The sequence below is a fragment of the Linepithema humile genome, chromosome 3 (genome assembly GCF_040581485.1).
Source record: "Linepithema humile isolate Giens D197 chromosome 3, Lhum_UNIL_v1.0, whole genome shotgun sequence".
NCBI lineage: Eukaryota > Metazoa > Arthropoda > Insecta > Hymenoptera > Formicidae > Linepithema > Linepithema humile.
The window spans coordinates 26142308-26156035 of NC_090130.1; the positions used below are offsets into that span (position 1 = coordinate 26142308).

The 13728-nt window shown below is 33.6% G+C and overlaps 1 protein-coding gene across 6 annotated transcripts in view; it reads left to right on the top strand.

The window, feature by feature from the left end:
* The window catches only part of Pde9 (phosphodiesterase 9), a 191068-nt gene that overhangs the window by 48584 nt on the left and 128756 nt on the right, over positions 1-13728 (top strand). For 4 of the 6 annotated variants that reach the window (XM_012369106.2, XM_012369105.2, XM_012369111.2 and 1 more), the window contains exon 1: positions 133-1388. The gene's annotated coding sequence lies outside the window, so the exon portion shown is untranslated. Of the gene's footprint in view, positions 1-132; positions 1389-13186; positions 13534-13728 lie in introns of those variants that run through there. The other 2 variants (XM_067351562.1, XM_012369109.2) reach the window with 2 other exon arrangements.

The following is a 13728-nucleotide window of genomic DNA, read 5'->3' on the forward strand; positions in this document are numbered from 1 at the left end:
ACGGTTTGTTCGGCCGCAGCGACCGAACTCGGTCGATCGTGGCCGAGGATTCCCGAACGTGAGCGGAGCTCCAGTGCGGTGGAGTGCTCCGGTCAAAATATATTCAGTATATTTTAAACAGGCGCGCGACGCGCTGTCACGTTTGCCTCCGCGAGCGCGCCGTCATCGCACATCATCGCCGTCGCCGACGATCACGTCGTATTCGATATATATCTCGAATGACGGCATTGTGCACTCTCTGCGCGTTTGAACATACGCAAAACTCGCAAAAGTCAAGTGCGCGCACCGCGACAGAGCGGGAGAGCGCCCTTTCTTTTCTCCCTTTTTCCCGATCGCGTGTCGACGGTTTTTAAAAGCCGCGCGTGTCCGAAAAAGCCGTGTTCAAAACGCCGCATGGAAAAACGTTGTGATAGGAGTGAAGACTCGAGCAAATCTTGAGTACTGTATACCGTGTCACAATCCACTATTAATTTCTCGCTTCCCCCCTGTCATCCTTTTCTCCGTTTTTCCTCCAGTTATTTATCGTTTCCTCTCTCTCGACTTCTGTCCCGTTTCTTTCTCGCGTTTCTCTCCACTCGTTCCTTCTCGTACTTCTCCCTTTCGCTGTCCTTCTCATTCTTCCTTTCTCTCTTCTTTGCTACGGCGTCGTCTCGTGGGGTCAGTGTCTGCTCGATCGGATCCTGAGCAGGAACATACCGGTGGCGGAGGAAGAGGAGGACGATCTCTCTCTTGCAATCACTGCAGCGTGCCACGTACTTTGAAAATCGTTTTCGGAGTGTTCCGTTTTTTCGCGCCACGCGACTGTGATACAGGAACTATGTAACAACGTCAACGACGATAAGCACGGGGACAGTCGTCGCGAAATCAACATCGATAGATCAATTATTGCGCACAATCGCTGGCGGGACTTGATCCACCGCCCGTCTCGCGTTCGCAACGTAGAAAACTCACGCTCGTTTCTTATCATGCCGCTCTTCGCGTAGTATCGTTCGTTTTTTTTTTTGCTCATCTCTGTCGTACCCTTGCCCTCTCCCCTTGCCGCATCATTCCCCGTTTTTCCCTCTCGCACGCGTGTACTCGTTGCGCGCTCTTTCCCTCTCCACACTTTCCTCCTTTGCGGCCGCCGCTCGCCGTCTCGCTTGCTCGCGCCGCGTGTTTTCTCGCGAGCGAATACGACAAAAAGGAAAACCGACGCACGAGTGATACTGCCGCGCGAAAGACAAACACATACCATCTTGGAAAGAAAGAGATCGAACTAGTCGTGAGTTTGTGTTTTTGTTTATCCAGGGTGGACTGCACACCGTACTGCTGGTACTGCACGAAACCAAGTAGACGTCTCTCTCCTCTTTCTCGGAAGGACGATTCATCGCTGGAGGCAGTCGCGAAAAGTGAGTAGCTTTATTAACGTTTAGTTTATTCTTCTATTCCTACAAAGTGCGCTTTTTTGTATTAAAATTAAAAGCAAAATGTCATAAACCTGCAAAAAGAATACAAATTTCTCGAATTTTTAATTAAGAGAAAAAAATGGTACGATTCTATTTGGAAGAATAGATTAAATATTCTAGTTAAAGTAAATAAATTCAGATATATTTTATTGATTCGTTATGAACATTTTGCTTTTTAGTTAATCGAAACAGTAATATTTTGGGCATTTTCAACAAATATTGAACAAATGATGGCTTTTAATATAAACTCACAAAATATACGCTAATACATTTATAAATATACGCGTGAAATCGTTATTTACTATATTCGTGAATACATTTTGCTTAACATTCGTCGAGTGCCAGTAGTAGATTCATTGTAGCGATCAGTATTGTCAATTTCAACACAGAACATTGTCGCGTACGTTTGTCACGCAAATGTTCGGAGCACAGAATGAATTTGCTACTATTGTGCTATTACATTCAGTATGACGCTTTATGCACTACATTCATATACTCGTGTATTCGTTCACTACGGCAACAGGCGACTTTCCTAACGTTTCGTATTTTTTCTGCTATGTCGTTATATGTATTACTGCAGCCTATTTTTAAAAGTCTAAATTAACCTTTAATCATATATTTTAATATTATCAATTTAATAATATTATCTGAAGTTTGTTAAATTTGATGATTTTAATATATATGAAAAATTAGACTATACGAACACTATTTATACGATCTTTTCGCTGGCACAAGAATTCTCAATATATCTATAATTTTAGGTATTTAAAAAATTGGTAATCGATTCTTTTTGTATAAAAAAGCCGTTGGTTTCGTTATACAAAGTTAATGCGCATTAAATAAAGCGCATGCTTATCCTTGTTGCATAATTGTACTAAGTAGTTTGCAAAAGGCACGCTTTGTGCGACCACTTTTTTGCTGAATGAACTTACACACATTGCGAATAGATTTAATTATCAGTATATTAGATAGAAATTATCGCTGGCGTTTGGCCGCTGCATTTCCGTGAAATGAGCGATTTGCCTTGCGAAATAAATACGCGCAGTGAATGCAGGCACATTAATAATCAAGTAAAATGAGCGAGTACGCAATAGCATCGTGTATTGTAGAGCATTATAGTTGTAGATGTAATATAAAATCTCCATAAATATTTCGAAACATGGAAAAACATTGAAAAATTTACTTGAAAGTATTTTTATCAATGTAGAAAATTCGTCAGTCTGATAAGTTTGATTACATATAAATTATAAAACATGTATTTTATATGTATTATATTTAATCTGATAAAAAATATTTCTGGTAAAAAAATTTTAAATGCTTTATTCTGAACATAATTCTAGTTGTATATATGTTAGTATTTATTCAGTGGAAATTTAATTTAATCCAAATTTTTTAATGTTATAATGCTAATTAAATTTCAATTTATCTCTTATCAGATTTAATTTACTAAATAAATTTCAAGGTATATAAAATCTACAATTTCTTTTCAAGTAAACTTCGGCTGAAATAAATAAATAGCTTTTTATTTACGTTCATAAAAATTTTATTGATCAACGTTTTAATTAGATAACTTTGTGATTAAGCTACTGACTTTTGTGGAGCCAAATGTAAATTTGAAAATTTGAAAGAAAATCCGCTGGAATTCTCATTTCTTGAGATGCTTCGTACATTAGTAAGTAGCCTAACTGTTATTCAGCGGTGGATCCGACATAATGGCGTAGCGCGTGATAAATTAGATGGCTGTAATGCAAATTGCGGCAGACGCTTTTCTATGAATGAACACGCGTGTACTGCACGTTGAACTTTAATTTACTCGCGAGCGATTTTAGTTCCGACGATGCATTATGACGATTGCATTTAACGGGTGGGTATGTGGGCTCTCGTAATATTTTTTCTGCTTTACGTAAATGGATTATCCGTCATTTATTGATCGGCTTTTGCAAAATTTTGATAGCAGCTTATAATATAGCATAGCACAGCAAGTAATTCTTCTTTTTTATCTTTATTTTTTCATGAAATTATTATTACATTTTTTAATCATTTAATAATATTAATATATAATATTAATTAATTGTGTTAATTTAATTCGTAATGGAAATGTTTGAAGAAAAATCTGTGCTTTATTCTATGTGTAATAATATATAATTAAAAAATTTTTCAAATATTTTTAGATATTATTTTGCGTTATTTGAGCAATAACAACTGCGAGTTTGAATTGCAAATTTCATCGATTTCTAATGAAAATCTGCGGTTTATTCGTTTCCGCGAGTTGCTTGATTCATTGTGCTTTCGCTTTTTATCGCGGAAAAACAAACGCAAGGACCTTATCTTGTCGCTTGCAAGCCCGCCTGTTCTCATAAGAACAAAAAGCAATTTTAAAGTTTCTTTCTAGTTATTGAAAAACGTATTGCAGCATCGGAAATTTTATTTTTGTTTGTTTTTCCTATTAAATAATTTATTTTTCTTTTTGTAACGTTGAACGCTAGTTTGATATTGATCTTTATCGCATTAATCGCGCTTTATTCGAAACAGTTAAATGTTAGAATAAATGGCGTTTAGTTTTAAATTATGGCAAAAATTTGAAATTTAAGTTTTGCATTATATTATTCCATTATCATTACATTTTAGTATTTTATTTCAATAATTTTCAGCTTTAACTGTAATTAAAGAAAAGTAATATGATATTAATATATGTTGGAGACAGTTTTTATAATTCAGGAGGGATGAAATAATACGGCTACTAGAAACTGATATAATTGATTTCTAATGAAAGCCAGTTATTTTTTTCGTTTATATTTATTTTTAACATATTTTTTGTATAGATTTATCGATATCCGTATCAATGCAAATTTATTCTATTTATATTGTGGTCCCTTGCGAACGAATCAAATATTTATGTTCCTGATGCCGCGTAAAAGGATTATATTTACTTGCTGAGAATTCGTAATGTAAATGCATCTTCCTCGGAGGACTGGAAAAGTTATGTACTTCTCGCGTTATAACTTACGTATGAAAAACGTATCTAAAAAATATACATATAGATAGTCATATCTCCCAAATGATTTATTTAATATGATAAAAAATACGATGTGGTTTCTCTTACCTTGACTGCATTACTTATCACACATTCATATTAGAATATTAGAAATACAATCTTTTATATTCTTATAAAAAATATATTTTAAAAAGATTTATTTTTAAAATATGTTTTTTATAATGGTGAAAGGCCGAAATATATTTAAAAGTTGCAACAGAGAATATTGAATTTGATTAAAAATTCACTAAAATATAGTTTTTTAGTCTTTTTAAAACGCTGTGTGTGGAAATTATGTGTATGACTTTAATTTTGATAAATGATTAATTATTTATTAGTTAATAATACAATATCATAACTCTATCATTGAAATTAATGCGAGAATATTTTGGGTAGAGCTAAATTGAATCTGACAGAAATAATCTATGAGTCTCACGAGAGGGATTTGTCTTCTGGGACTTAACGCGTATTGCTTCGAGCTGCTCAATTATTCGCACAATGTGGGATTCGTATAGATTAATATGCAAAGTATTATATTTAGAAGCAAAGTATATTTAGTAATCACACGTACAGCATGGAGACATGTACTACAAGAATATTTATCTTTTTGTTAAATATTAAATCGTTGATAATTTTTTTATAATAGATATAGTTTCATGTCGATATATCAAATCAGAGTACCAGATTTACTGGATATTAATTAGCATATTGATTTCCATTTATGTAACACTTATGAATTTATGAAAAATAATGAAGACTTATGATAAATATTTTGGTCGATATGCGTTTGCAAAATTGATTATAGCAATCGCGTAAAATTCAATCAAAAATAACCTTTATCTAATTTATTAGTGCAATTAAAAATATTGTGCATTGCTGTTAAAGAATGTTATGACGTATTTGACTATCGCGAGATTAAAGTATAAATTTTCAACGACCTACGTCGCGTGCTGATTTATCGCGAGCTACGCGCCGAGCGCGCAGCATCCTCATCAGTAAAACAAGCCGTCGCGACTGGTGAGTTAGACGAAAGCCGTATTAGTCGGTCGCATCTGTCAATAATTATTATCGCGAAGGCGCAGTGCGTGCTGCGTTTCGCTGTTGCAGACAGCCGCTGCATGCACGTTATCCGAGAAAACACGAGGCGAACGATATCAACGACCCGTAGATACGTTGCGCTGGCGAGATGCAGGGGGGGAACGAGAGAACCGGCGATTAGAGAGAGAGAGAGTGAAAGATCGAAGCGAGAAAGAGAGAGAGATCGCGACGCGCTTTTCGGGAATTCACTAATTATAATTGCCGTGATGTGCGCTTCGCTTGCAGATAATCATAGTTACGATAATAATTAAAGTCACGCTAAGTTACTGCAAAAATAGTAACAGCTACTAAGATACCGGAGTGTAGTAATTTTTGTAAGTTAATTTCAGATAAATTAACAAAACGTTTAGATAAAAAACCGCTGTCTCTTTATTCGTCAATATTTACTGTGTAACTGCTAAGAGTCTCATTTTGACAATTTTTGTTTGATATTTTTATTTTTCTGAAATAAAATGAAAATTACTTGATTGTAATATTAAAGAATTTTACACAAGTTATGTAATTTGTTGTTCTTAAATTGCAGAACTGGAAATATAAATTACATAAATATATATGTAGAAAAAAATATATTTTATGGAAACATAACGTAAAAAGTTAAACATAGAAACAGAATTCTAAAAATATGATGTTCAAGAATGCGTACATTGAAATATAATTTCAATGTACATGAATATATTTTTGCTTAATCTTATTTATAAGTTTGTTCAATATTTTTGCAAGAAAGCGAATTTTCAATCTACGTTTTTAAACGCACAGTTTGTTACGATGAAAAGATCGTGGTTATTGATACAATTGCTCATATAGCAATTGATATAATAGACACACTTCTCTCTCTTTCTCTCTCTTACTCTTATTCACTCACTCACTCATAACATGCGTTTACTGAGCCGGTTATCTTTTGCCAGTCATCGTAAAATTTGAAACTTTTAAAATACGATATGTACTGTGAAAAGAATTTTTTCTGCACAATAGCTAAAAAATACTGATATATTTTTTTACTACAATTTCATTATAGTCTATAATTATTCCAACAATCTCTAACTGTTACTTCGTTTATAACTTATAAAGTGCAACATGAAATACGTTTATCTTGTCTTTTTTTTTTTACTTATATTTGTATTTGTGTTTCAATGAGTCGCGTGATAAATTTCCAATGTAAATTTTCAATTTTTGAAAATAAATTACGTGGATTGCCTTCCGTTCAGTAGTGTGTGCAACGAGAGAAACCTGAAAGTGGCTATTGTGGCGTTTTTCACAACACATGCTGCTGTCTAGTACCACTATCCATTTTATAATTGGGACTATGTACAATCCATATATCCATTTTTCGACATCGCCGGTAAATGACACTGCTATTTGTTGTCCGTACTGCATCCATAAATTGACGATCAGGAATACACTCGGAAAGTTTGGATTTCATTATTTAATAAAATACAATATCGTACGAACTTCAAAACTCTCTGATACGATTGATAAATTACCTTTGCGCGTCAATCAATACTGCAATGTTTTTTATTTTGTTTCACGTTGAGTTTATTGGTAAATATGGAAAGAGAAAAAAGTGGCTAAAATGATTAGGATAAAATTAGCGCGTATGTGTAAAAATAAATATAATTAATGATCATCAGTAGCGAATTTGCATTTCTATAAAATAAATTAGGTGAAATATGCTGTGCAAATTAGTTTTTGTTTATTTTTTATGTATGCTTGTGAAATACTTATTCTGAAAAGATTCCCGAGTATCGCTTTCTTGTGGTAATTAATACAATATTTAAGATATAGAAGCAAGTCATATATTTTAAATTATTTCAGAAATATCAGAGAGAAAGAGGAAAAGAGAAAATAAAGAAACACAGCTAAAAATTCAACACTTTTTATACATTTCGTTAAATATTCGTTTTTTTGTCTACAGCATAGAAATACTATAAAGAATTTAAATAAGAATTTTTTATATTCTAAAAATGTTATTTTATCTATTATAATTTATTTACTATTATACGAATTATTTCGTAATTGACTCTCTTGAATTTGCGTATGGATAATATTCTTAGCACACAAAAATATTTTCCATCTTTTTTTTATTTACGCTTGCAAGTTTGTTAAATAATTATAAATTCAGGCGATTTAGTATTTTATAAATAATAATAATATATATAATAATTAATATTTTGTCAAATAATAAGGTACTAAAATAATTATTGTACACTGATGCATCGATGAGCTTTATTTTATGCGTGCGTGCTTCGACGTGTGCATAATAAAGCGACTAGTAATCGCATATTTCAAGGTTGAATATTATATGAACTGTAGCAAAGCAATACCTCGAGGTTTTGTCAAAATATATATTACAAACGAAAGTGAAGGACTGGCAGGAAATATTTCACATAATTTTAACTAATTTATTTAACAGAAAAGCGTTTGCGGTTAATGATTGTTAGCTATATTTATTCTTGCATCAATAATTTGTATTTATGCGCCAATTAATTGTGTTTATGCGTCAATTTTATTTTAATTATCTTCCTGTTCCATTAAAGCAATATAATTTAGAATTGAACTTACGTTATATTGCATTATATAATTAAATTCAAATTAATACACGAGGCGTATTCCTCATTTACAACTTGTGAATGCCAAACTGCGGTCTCGTTTGTCGACAATGTTAAAAAATTAATGTTGTTATGTAGTTCAAATTATGAAATAAGTGCAAATAATGGTATCGAAGAGGATTTCACGAAATCATGTCAGTTACACGAAAAAATATGTGTCGGTATAATATCTTCAGACATTTTAGAATTTTTGGGCAAAAAAAAGTATTGTTTGCATTTTTACTGTATTTTTTATATATTAATTTATAATAATCAACAATTTTTATGATCTAATAATTATGCTTCTGGTTTTTATTGCTTTATATATCGTTGTTTAAATAAATGTAAAATTATTTATTGATTTTTTGATAAAATGATTTCGTGACTTTTCGTAGTAATAATAATATATTTGACAACATGAAATACAAAAATAGAGAGGCTAATAGTAATAATTTAGATAATATTTAGGTATAAAAATGTCTCATACATATTTAACGACCCAATAATTTAAGAGTTGATGTCTACATACATTCATTGAATTGGCGAGTTAAGTTTTAGGAAAGCAAGCGGATAATAAGATCTTACTTTTCAGTTAATTTCAATTGAACTTTCGTTTGAAAAACTTTAGTCTTTGTAAGCGATCGCATTACTTTTCTGAAGAGTTACGATGAGCTCTAAATTGATTCCTACGATAAGAGAAAGAGGATACAGTCACGCGAGCCGGCGCTCGTCTGAAATGCCTTCTCGATTGGCTCGATATGTTTTAACAATGGTGACTGTCTTGTTTAACTTTCACTTAAATCGCTTTGCATTTTACTGCCTCGAAAATACAGATCGAATGATACAAAAAAAAATAGATTATAAATTGCGAGTAATATAAAACTTTGGAAAATTTTATCTATGAATTTCGTGACTCTTCGTGGAAATAATACATTTGACAACATGAAATACGAAAACAGAGAGGCTAATAGTAATAATTTAGATAATATTTAGGTATAAAAATGTCTTATACATGTTTAACGACCCAATAATTTAAGAGTAAATGTCCGTGGATATTCACGGATCTACAAATCATACTGGTAGCGGAATGTGGCTCTGCAGGTTCATAAATCCGTCGCGAGCTTCGGAATTGAGTTACAAAATAACGATAGCTTCTTTGCGTACGGCGCTTTTATTCGCAATTCATCTTGTAACGGTAATTTCAGCAATTTGATGCTGATTTGTATACGTGACAATAGCGATAACGGCAATGATCGTATTTGTGCGCGCAGCCTTGAACGGGGAGGATCGCGTATTATCTCTGTGACGTCGTTCGGGACATGTTAATCAAAGCGACGATTAAACATTCTTCCGTCCCGTATGCACGCATTTGCATAAATATCAATTACGTAATTAGTACCAATAGTAAAGACGCGCGATGAATATACATGAAACGCTTCGGATGTACCAATCTGTGTGAGCGATAGCCGCGGGACGATAAGATCTTGAATTTCGCGCTTCTCGGGACAGGATCAGACTCTTAAACTGGATTTCTAACTTGCGTTCTAACGCGTGTTTTTCTCGTTGATTTTCTGTAAAGCACTCATCAAGTGACGCGAGGAAGAACGATGTTATTTCAATAACCGATGGAGATCGATCTGTCATCGAGTGTGAAATTTATTTCTCGGACGTTGCTGTTCACGCTGTCGCATGGCTTTCATCGGCTGTATAAAAGAGAATGTGAAAGGTAGGATCGATCGAAAAGTAGCGATAGTTGCGCATCGGTCATCCTTCTCGATGATGAGATTGTTCACGCCGTCATTCTGTTCAGGACGATCTTATTATTCTATTGTTATTTTGAGATGATTCTTTAATCGTTTTATAGCAGTGATATTCATTTTTTCAGATAAAAAAACTTTACAATATTATGTTCTTTTCTATAAATTTTATAAAATTATACTAACGTTAAAACATATATTAAAATTACTTTTTTAAAACTAGTATTGAACTGTTTGTTAATTCTGTCAGATTATTCGCAAAGAAAAGAACAGTTATACTTTTAAGTGGAAGGTGAATGAGGGAAAAGTGCAAATTTTAAGCTAGATAATGAAGCTGAAGTATGTTAATTAAGGATTAAAGAATTAGTGAGGATAAAGAACTAAGAAGCGTTAAAAATTAAAATTTGTTCTTTATGCGCAATTATATTTGGACGCAGCGTAAGAAACGTCAGCATTTATATTAAATTTTATTACATATTATGCGTTGACGTTTTTTTCTTATTATTTGACAGTTTATGTATTTCGTATATAATTTACATTTGTACAACAATGACAAATCTTCTAGTTTTTCACCGCAATGTCAGTGTTTCAAAGTTTCTCGAAGTTTCTTTTTAGATAATGAAGCTAACTAAGCTTGTTATCGCGTATTAGAATTATTTAATTATAGTGTTGCAGGTTGATTGAATATTCGATTGGTTTTTTTTCTATTTACATTACACAAAGTGTTGCGATGTCTGGCGTAAGCAAATCTGGCGTGACAACCAACAATTTACTTACGTAACATGTAAACTCCACGCACGCACGCATGTATACACACATTTATGCAGATATTTACATCGAAATTATCAGTTGATAATGAAAATTATCAGCTAGCTGTGGTACAATGAGATATACGAGACGAGCGTTGTCGCGCGAGTTAAAATTTAGAAATATTAGCACGTGTCCAGTTTAATAAATAAATGCGCGACTTCTAAATCGCGAATGACAAAAAAAAAAACAGAAAAAGAGATGCAAGAGAAAACATAAGAGACGAGAACAAAAAATCGCTGAATCGATTTGATTCGATCCAGAAATGGATCTAGTCTATATAATAGTTACTTATTTAATTTAGTGGTTACGATGAATGGCTTTTTTATAAATCATACAAATCAATAATAAATTATTAAAAGAGTGCGGCCAGGCGCTCATAGACGCCCCTATTTCATGCCTTAAATATTCCAATAAGTGATACATAGAATTGAAGCTTATAATGAGTAGAATGAGAATCCAAAAGGTTGCAATCTCAATAGATGGCCAAACTAGCGTGTGGCGTGTACTTGGTACGTTATCTGCTCGACTGGGGTTTGCTCGACTCAAGTTCAAGTTTATTCAAACAGCAACTTGAATCATCCATCTACAATTTTTGCTTTTATTTAACGTTTATAATTAAAATAGAATATTTTGGATTTACTTGGCCATCTATTAAGATTGCAATCTTTTGGACCGTTTTTCTCCCAAACGGCTGAGAGGATAATATCGAGACTTCAGATTCTTATTCTACTCGTCCTAAGCTCCAGTTTTATGTATCACTTATTGGAATATTTAAAGTACGAAAATTTCACTGGAAAAGAGGCGGAACTTGGCCGCACTCTTTGGTACAACTTTAGGCGTTAAAGCTTGCACATGGAATGAACACATAAGTTGCATGAAATTTTGATAAATCGAGACGTGCGCATCATGTCTAGATATTCATCCATCGTGGCTCTTGGTCATAATATTTTGAACTACATTTTTATTAATTAATTTATTTATTGCATGAGATATTGTTAATATTTTAGTTTTATATTTAATCTTCACGTATATCAAACGCAAATGTCAAAATTATCAAATACAATGCGGAATTACGAATGCATGAATATCTATTGTAGATATGATGCTCACGCCTCAAATTGTGTATTAAAGCATTATTGATTCTATGTATACATATTGTATATGTATGTGTACATATTATATATATAGTGATCGCAGCAATTTCATTTTGCAATGTGATTTAATACTCCCCTCCAGATGCGAAACTCTTGTGGGATATTTTATGGAATATTTGTGGAGTACGGAATGTTTGCCGATTGTACAGCACTTTTGGATTGTGATATGTATTTGAATATTGAATGTATATCAGAATTTTTGGAAAATGTTTGTGGATTGTAAATTATTACGCAACTATTGAAGAATTTATATCTTGAAACAATATAAAATGATTTCTTTAAATTATTGTATTTTATAATAATACTGCAATAATTATATATATTATTAAAATAACACAAATTAAATTGAGGTACCGGTACGACACGCAGCAGCGGAGCTGTTCACAAGTTGATCTGCAACATATAAAATACTTCCAATTATAACAGCGTGTAAAATAATTATTTGAAAAAAATAAGCACAACAAATTTCACTTTTTGCAAAAATAGCAGATAACAAATAAAGGATAAATTACCTAAACGTTGCTCCGCCGATGCTCTTCCTCTTTTTTTCAATTCTCCTTTAAGGCACTCATACGCGTTTGCGATGTCAATATGAAAATCGCCCGACGTTTTAAACGGCACTACCGACGCATATTTTGTTACATTAGGACAAAAGTAATACTCTCGGAATATTATTGCACGGATTACACGTTTGACACTCTGCCGTAACAAGTAGCGACGGAAAAGGTGAGATCGAAAACTACGGAAAGAATAAGGATAAGGCTACTATTGGAATAAGGATAACGCGCTGATATGGAACGATCTGCCTCGTACGAGGTGCCGCCGTGCAAACAATAAGGGTGCAATAAACGTATCAAAGTCGCACCGATTCCGATTTGGAAAAATACCGAGAGCAGAGTGCAACAATGTGCCGATACATAGCGCAAGAGAGAAAGAGAGAAGATATAAATCATGTAGACTAAAGGCGTCAAAAATCCCACAAAATGCTGCGCGAAATTCTTAACATTAGAGCATTTATCGAACATTTATAGAAATCGAATTTAAATTCAAATAGTTTTGAGTCGAATTTAAACTCAATTTCGTTAAATATTCGTTAATTATTCTAATATTTTCGAACTGACTTGCGCCGTGTGGTGGGGTTGTTTTCGTCGTCGCGCTAAGTATGCGCGCTTCATATCCCCCCTCTCTCTCTCTCTCTCTATCTTTCTCTGTCTGTCGCGCGCGCGGTGAGTATCGGTATAAACATTGCTTCTCCCCACTCTTCGCATTCCTTTAAGTCAGAACTGGCGCGACCTTGTACTTGCTATTGTCCTGTTATTATTCGCACGGCGGCACTTCTACGAGGCAGATTAGTCTGTAGCGGCGCGTTATTTTCTCTAATAATACATACTACTTCCTATAATTTTCCATCTTATCCTTTTTCGTCGTTACCTATTGCAGAGAGTGTCGAACGTGTATTCCGTGCGATAATTAACTATTCGAGTTACATCTTTGTCCTAAAATGATAAAGTACGTGCCGGGAGTGTCGTTTGAAATAACGGGCGATTTTCGTATTCGCGACGCGAACGCGAGTGAGTGCCTTGGACTGCGAGGACTGAGAGGAGGAGGAGGTTCAGGAAGAGCATCGGGCGCCGGCGGAGCAACGTTTAGGTAATTAATCATTTACTCTGTAAGAAATTTACCGAAAGTCTGTAATATTCAAATAAACGATGATAAAAATCAATGTTCGGCAACGACTTTTTCGAATGATAGGACGGTCGCGTCCTATCTCTGACCTTATTTATTACAATTAAGGAATAATACCGGCACAAGTTAATGTTTTGTCAGGAACGACAGTTTATGTTA